At 44.0% G+C, this 6,995-nt stretch overlaps 1 non-coding gene and 1 pseudogene across 2 annotated transcripts; both read right to left on the bottom strand.

The window, feature by feature from the left end:
- Window positions 1–318: 318 nt before the first annotated feature.
- On the bottom strand, window positions 319–1,236 carry LOC107150910 (annotated as a pseudogene). Its single transcript, XR_001504651.1, has one exon. The product of XR_001504651.1 is annotated as a cyclin-dependent kinase 5-like (transcript).
- A 2,731-nt stretch (window positions 1,237–3,967) lies between these two features.
- On the bottom strand, window positions 3,968–4,091 carry LOC125619236. Its single transcript, XR_007350735.1, has one exon. It is a non-coding gene; the product is annotated as a small nucleolar RNA SNORA27 (small nucleolar RNA).
- Between the last annotated feature and the right edge of the window lie 2,904 nt (window positions 4,092–6,995).

The raw sequence follows: 6,995 nt of genomic DNA, 5'->3' as shown, positions 1-6,995 counted from the left end.
CTGCCTTGAGCCCAGCAGGGAGGAGTGGGATCAAGGGTCAAGGCCTCATGATCCTGTAGTCTCAAAGCCACTTAGAGTAGCAGAGAGTTGGGCATGCCTGAGCTGGATGAGGGGCTGCAGAGGGTGGTAAAAGTGGAGCAGGGATCCCCCAGCACCCCCTTCAGAACTACCCCACCACTACATCAGCAGACTGTGGGAAAGGAGCCAATTTATGAAATTAAATAAAGTCCATGGGGGGAGTGAAGACCCCTTGACCCTGGCCAGGCCCAGCACAGCTGGAGCTCAGCACCCCCCTTTCCACCCCTCCCACGAGGGGTCTTAAATAGGCCAGGAGAGGGCCTGGCATCCAGGGGTCCCAGAGCCTAGGGGGGGACAGAAGTCAGAGAAGTAGGAGTGCTGCAGGGCCTCCTCCGCTGAGACACGTTGGACAGGGTTACACTTCAGGAGATTCTGCAACAGGTCCCTGTGGCATTGAGCTTGGGCACGGCATTCACCAGGGATGTTGTGGCGGGGTACATTGGGTAGGGCTTGTAGTCTGGCAGCTTAGTCATAGCGGGCCACTGCTCCTCAGTTGGTGTCCCCAGCAGCCGGAAGATCTTCTTCAGCTGGTCATCCTCATCATTGCCAAGGAAAAGAGGTTGCCCAGCATTGGCCAGCTCTGCAAAGATGCAGCCAGCTGACCACATGTCGATGGACGTGGAGTACAGTTTGGCCCCAAAGAGGTCATCCAGTGGACAGTACCACAATGTCACCACCTCCAGCAGAGTAACAGCGGACTGGGATCCCAAAGGCTTGAGCCAAACCAAAATCAGCCAACTTCAGCTCCTCATTCCTGTTTATGAGGAGGTTCTGGGGCTTCAGTCCCTGTGAAACACGTTGCAGCTATGACAGAATCCCAGGCCTTTCAGCAGCTGGAAAAGGAATGACTTCAGAATCTCAGGATCGAGGTCACCATTGCAGTTGTCAAAATACTTCTTCAGGTCCTGATCACAGAACTCAAAAACCAAAGTCAGCTTCTTGTCACTATGCAGAACGAAGCCTGACGATGTTCTTGTGCTTCAGCTCCTTGAGGAGGCAGATCTCGCTCAGTAGGCAGAACTCGGCACACCCTCATCATCATCATCCAGCCTCATCTGTTTCAGAGCCACAATCTCATGGGTCTCCCGGTTTGGGGCCTTGAATACAGTTCCATAGGTGCCCTTCCCCAATCTTCTCCAGTTTCTCATATTTCTGCATTGCAGTGGCCACGGCAACCCCTGCAGGCCCTGGGTTCTAAGACTCCAGCCCCTTGAGTTCTTTATATATCCTGGAGATTAATGATCTACCTGAGGTGTAGATGGCAAAGATTTTTCTCCTGTTCTATAGGCTCTCTCTTCACGTTCTTGATTGTTTCCTTTACTGTGAAGAAACTTTTTAGTTTGATACCATCCCATTTATTGATTCTTGATTTTACTTCTTGTACTTCAAGAATCTTGTTGAGAAAGTTGGTTGCTAAGCCAATACAATAGAAAGCTGGGCCTACACTTTCTTCTAGTAGCTTCAGGGTGTCTGGTATAATGCCTGGGTCCTTGATCCACTTTGAGCTGAGTTTTTGTGTAGGGTGAGAGATAGGGGTTAAATTTCATTCGGATATTATGGATTTCCAGTTTTCCCAGCACTATTTGTTGAGGAGGTTATCTTTTCTCCAGTGTATGTTTACGGTGCCTTTGTCTAGTATGAGATAAATGTATTATGTGCATTTGTCTCTGTCTTCTATTCTGTTCCATCGGTCTTCATGTCTGTTTTGGAGTGCTCACCTTTTCTTAAGCTATCATGGGTGCATCTCTTTTCCTTGCAGTCAAAAGAGACTGAGAAACTGATGTGACTCCATTTTGGGAAAACCAGCCTCTACCTCAGAGCAGGGCCTGTCCAAAGGGGGGATGACCCTTGTTCTTGGAAAACCCACAGAGCATTCCTAGGTACAAGCTACCCTGCTGAGTTATTTGTCTGTAAAAAACAGGAGAGGTCTGAGGCGCCAGATGTCCCTGACTCAGCAAACTAGTTCCTGGAAAGACCAAAGAATTTTTGAGGCCTAAGGCCTGACCGTGATGACCCAAGCAACTCCCTAACATCAACTAATCAGCGTGAGACAGGGAAGATACCTGGAAGGCCAGGTGACCCCCCCCCAGTCTCGGGAATTGAGAACATGTTAGGAAACCGTGTGGTTTAGCACGTACACCCTTGCAACCCCTTGTGGCTTAAACCAATCAGTTCAAATGTATCCACGCCTTTTGAACTCACCAATCACCCTTATCCAACTTGTTCCCGCCAATGAATGTGCTAATCAATGTTAAGAGTTGTTGTTTGATTTTCCAGCAGTATGGAATGATTTGCTGTGTGATGTTGTGACACACAGAGTATTCCTAAAAACCTATAAAATCTCACTGAACAAAAGATCAGGGCTCACTCCTCAGGACCTCTGTGTCGGAAATGGTTGTAAGTCCAGGCTCGAGCTTGCAATAAAGACTCTTGTGTGTTTGCATTGGATTCAGCTCCTGATGGTCTTTCGGGGTCCCCCAAATCTGGTATTACAAGACTAGGCTACAACAGGAGCAATGGTTTGTCACTTTATGAGGTAAAAATACTTCTTATAAAACTTAGTGTGGGGGCTGGAGTTGTGGCTCAGTGGTAGTGTGCTCGCCTTGCATGCATAAGGCACTGGGTTCCATCCTCAGCACCACATAGGAATAAAATATATTGTGTCCATCTAAAAAAAAAAAAAAAACTTAAAGGGCTGGGTTGTGGCTCAGTGGTGGAGTGCTTGCCTAGTGTGTATGAGGCACTGGGTTTGAGCCTCAGCACCATATAAAAACAAATAAAAGTAAAGGTATTATGTCCATTTACAACAAAAAATATTAAAAAAAAAAAAACAACTTAGTATGGACCCCTAAGTACACACTTGTAATCCCAGCTACTCAGCAGGCTGAGGCAGGAGGATCACAAGTTTGAGGCCAGCCTAGGCATCTTAGGCTCTGTCTCAAAACAAAAACAAATACAAGCAAACAACAACAACAACAACAAACTCAGTTGATCTTCTTAGAAATGAACTTACATACTCAAAATTATGTCCATATGTCACTAAACAAAAGTTGACCAGACCAATTTTTTTAATTGCAATAATGGGGTTTAAACAGAAGAGCACACTACCACTAGTATATGGTCATCACAGGACTGATGAGCAGTTTAAAAGCTTTGGGAAGTAAACTAGTGAATTTTGAGAAAAATGGAGAAGAGTTCATGGACATTGATGCTCAATGTGGCCACAGGAAGAAACATACAAATCCTTAAATCTGTAAACATTTAAGGTCATGAGCCTAGCCAAGATGTCCTTAAGTATTATTGGTTTTATTGTGCCCACCTCCCTGCCCCACCCCCCAATTCATATATGGAAGTGCTAACTCCCAGTGTCTCAGAATGTGACCTTATTTGGAAATAGGGTCATCACAGATGAAATTAGTTAAGATGAAGTCATACCAGAGTAGGGTGGGCCCCTAATTCAATACAACTGGTGTCCTTATAAAACAGGGGAAATTGGACACAGATGCTGGCACAAGGAGAATGTTATGTGAAGATGAAGACAGAGGTCAAAATGATGCTTCTACAAGCCACAGTTGTAAGATTCCCAGCAAATCATGAGAAACTAGGGGATAGGCAGGGAATTGATTCTCTCTCACAGCCCTCAGAAGAAACCAACCCTGTTGAATCCTTGATCTTGGATTCCTAGCTTCCAGAACTGTGAAATACATTTCTATTGTTTAAATCTCCCAGTCTGTGCCCAAGCTCAGATATTTACATCTATGTGTGCTTTCCTTGAACCAGCTATAATGTAATAGCTTCTGCCAAGTATGCTTCCAACAGCATGTCAAACGATGTGAAAACTTAAGAATCCCAACTAGCATAGTAAGTTGTTATCTTGTTTTGTTTCCCAATTTGTTTCCTCTAACTTACAAAACAAACACTCAATTTGCCTGAGCTTTCAAAGGACATTTTCTTTGCTCCACTTAAATAATCAATAAAGACATTTCACCAATTAGCAAAGTGAAAAGGGGGTGAATGTAGTAGTATTAGATCCAACCAACTACAACCATGTAAGTAAAAATTTCCTACTTAGGTCTGAAGTTTTTTTAAAAAAGGTGGTTTGGAATTACTTAGCTATTTCACCTTAGCATTACTTTAATAAATAATAATAATCTCTATACACTGATTATAATGGATAAGGAACATTCCTAAGTACCTTATGCATAACAGGAGATAATAACTAGGAGAAAAGAACTATTATTATTTAAATGTTAAAGATGAAGAAACTGAGACTCAAGAGAATTGTCTATAAATGCAGTCAGTCAGTAATGGAGCTGACCTCAGACCCTAGTCTGCCTTAGCACAGAATTCATATTCTTTGTTATAATGCTCTTCTGCTTTCTGAATGGGTTCAGGATCTAACATAAAGAAAGCTCATGGAGTATTAGATTTCTCCCCTTGTCTGACTTGGTCTATTTCCCCCACCTCAGCACTAGGAATTGAATCCAGGATTTTGCATTTGGCTAGGCAAATGCTCTACACAGAGCATCCCCAGTTCTATCTATCTATCTATCTATCTACCTATCTATCTATCTATCTATCTATCTATTTTAGTACCAGGGATTGAACCCAGGGGCACTTTACAACTGAGCTACATCCTCAGTCCTTTTGTTTTTATTTTGAGGGTCTTTCTCAGTTGCTCAGCCCTCAAACCTGAGATCCTCCTGCCTCAGCCTCCTGAGTCACTGAGATTACAGGTGTGTGCCACCAAGGCCTACTGATTTAATCTCTTTGCAACCGACATAAAAACTCTTGCTCATTCTGCCTGCATTTTCCAACTCAAGATGAAAGAACAGTAACTGGCACACAGTAAGTGCTCAGTAAGCGTTAGCTGTTATTAATGTTGAATTGTAGATGTTCTGTCTGGCAGTAGAAAGCATTATTTCATGACTCCCCTATTGTTAACTGTGGGTACTTTGAAATGTTATTGGATGACCACTAGTAGGTAGGAGCTTGGAAGGTAAAGTTGATCCAGGAAAAAGGGGAGAAGCAAGAGTGGAGAGGCTGAGGCTAGGGCCGTAGAAGCAGGAATGTGACAGAGAAAGCAGTTGGCAGAATGCCAGGCTCCACTTTGTCTTTGGTGTGGCTGTCTCTGGGGGTTGAGCAGTGGGGGTGGGGGTGATAGTACCTCTACTCCTGATTGGTCAAGTCACCTTGCTTTATGCTTTATTTCCTCCCTTCTTGGGTAATGGGGAGTCTGAAGCTTGTGGTTACATGAAGTTTCTTGGAATTCTTCCAGAAAGAGGGGAAATATATGAGGTCCTGGCACACAAAGATTCAGCGGGTGAAGCAGTCAGTGTGAGGACAGAGTGATTATGCACATGATCAGCACCATAGTGAGGCTGGAGGTCTTTGAATTTAGGTGTAAATCCCAGCTTTCCCACTTCAGCAACTTTGTGATGGTGGGCAGGTAACTTACCTGCCTGAGTCTGATTTCCTCTTCTGTAATTAGGATGATAAATAGCCCTTACTGTATAGGCATTTTATGAGGGCTTTGCCAGATAATGCATTTGCATGCTTAGCATAGTGGCTAATAAATAGCTGTTATTATTGTTATTAAATGTTAGAGTTTGACTTCCTCTCTGCCTAAATGTGTGGATTGCCCAGTCTCTTCCTTTCCCTTCTGTTTCCCCCATCCTGAGCATCTGGGTCAAATGCCCCTAGATACCTTTCCTTTTCCCTGAACCTTCCCAGTGGGCTTGGCTGTCTGACACTTCTGGCACTTCTGGGCAGCCCCAGGACAGTGGAAAGCATCCTTTCATGACTTTAGGATGGCCTTTTTGTCCTACAGCCCAGGAAGGATTGATAAAAGCCTTATCTGAATCACATTCCATTACGGGATTAAATCAGACTTGCTCTGAGGACTTCTAGCTGCTATTCCAGGCTATATGCCGGCAGCTCCTGATTATTGTCTTTGGCCCAATCTGAGGTCATCACACTTCTTTATGCCCAGGGGACTTTCACAGGCTGGGGCAAGGAGAGGTTTGGGCAGCCAGTGGGGATTAGTTTCAATTAGCAAGCACTGCCTGAGTAGGGGTTTACAGCCAGGCACACCCTAGGCACTAAGGGGGAGGAAATAGGAAAGACCCAGACACTTACTCAGCCAGCTCTAATCTGAGGCAGCAAATAATGAACTGCATGAGTGCAGTAAACAGGGATGCAGATCAGCAAACGGAGTTGTTAATGGGGCAACGGGATAGTGTGTGATTGATTGCAGGGTGGTTGCTAAATTTTTCTGAGCCTCATTACTTCATCTTTGAGTTTGGAATATTAACATTTACTTCAAATGATTATTTATTTATTTATTTATTTAGGCACTGGAGATTGAACCCAGGGGCATTTTACCACTTTGTTATATTCCCAGCCCTTTTGAATTTTTGAGACAGGTCTTTGCTATATTGCTTAGGGCCTTACTAAATTGCTGAGACTGACCTCAATCCTCCTGTCTCAGCTTCCTAAATGGCTTGGATTACAGGCAAAAGAAACAATAAGAGAGGTAAATAGGGAGCCTACATCCTGGGAACAAATCTTTACTCCTCACACTTCAGATAGAGCCCTAATATCCAGAGTATACAAAGAACTCAAAAAATTAGACAATAAGATAACAAACAACCCAATCAACAAATGGGCCAAGGACCTGAACAGACACTTCTCAGAGGAGGACATACAATCAATCAACAAGTACATGAAAAAATGCTCACCATCTCTAGCAGTCAGAGAAATGCAAATCAAAACCACCCTAAGATACCATCTCACTCCAGTAAGATTGGCAGCCATTAGGAAGTCAAACATAACAAGTGCTGGCGAGGATGTGGGGAAAAGGGTACACTTGTACATTGCTGGTGGGACTGCAGAATTGGTGCAGCCAATTTGGAAAG

Source organism: Marmota marmota, unplaced genomic scaffold (genome assembly GCF_001458135.2).
Source record: "Marmota marmota marmota unplaced genomic scaffold, marMar, whole genome shotgun sequence".
In the NCBI taxonomy this organism is placed as follows: domain Eukaryota; kingdom Metazoa; phylum Chordata; class Mammalia; order Rodentia; family Sciuridae; genus Marmota; species Marmota marmota.
This window is presented reverse-complemented; position numbering and strand designations above follow the sequence as displayed.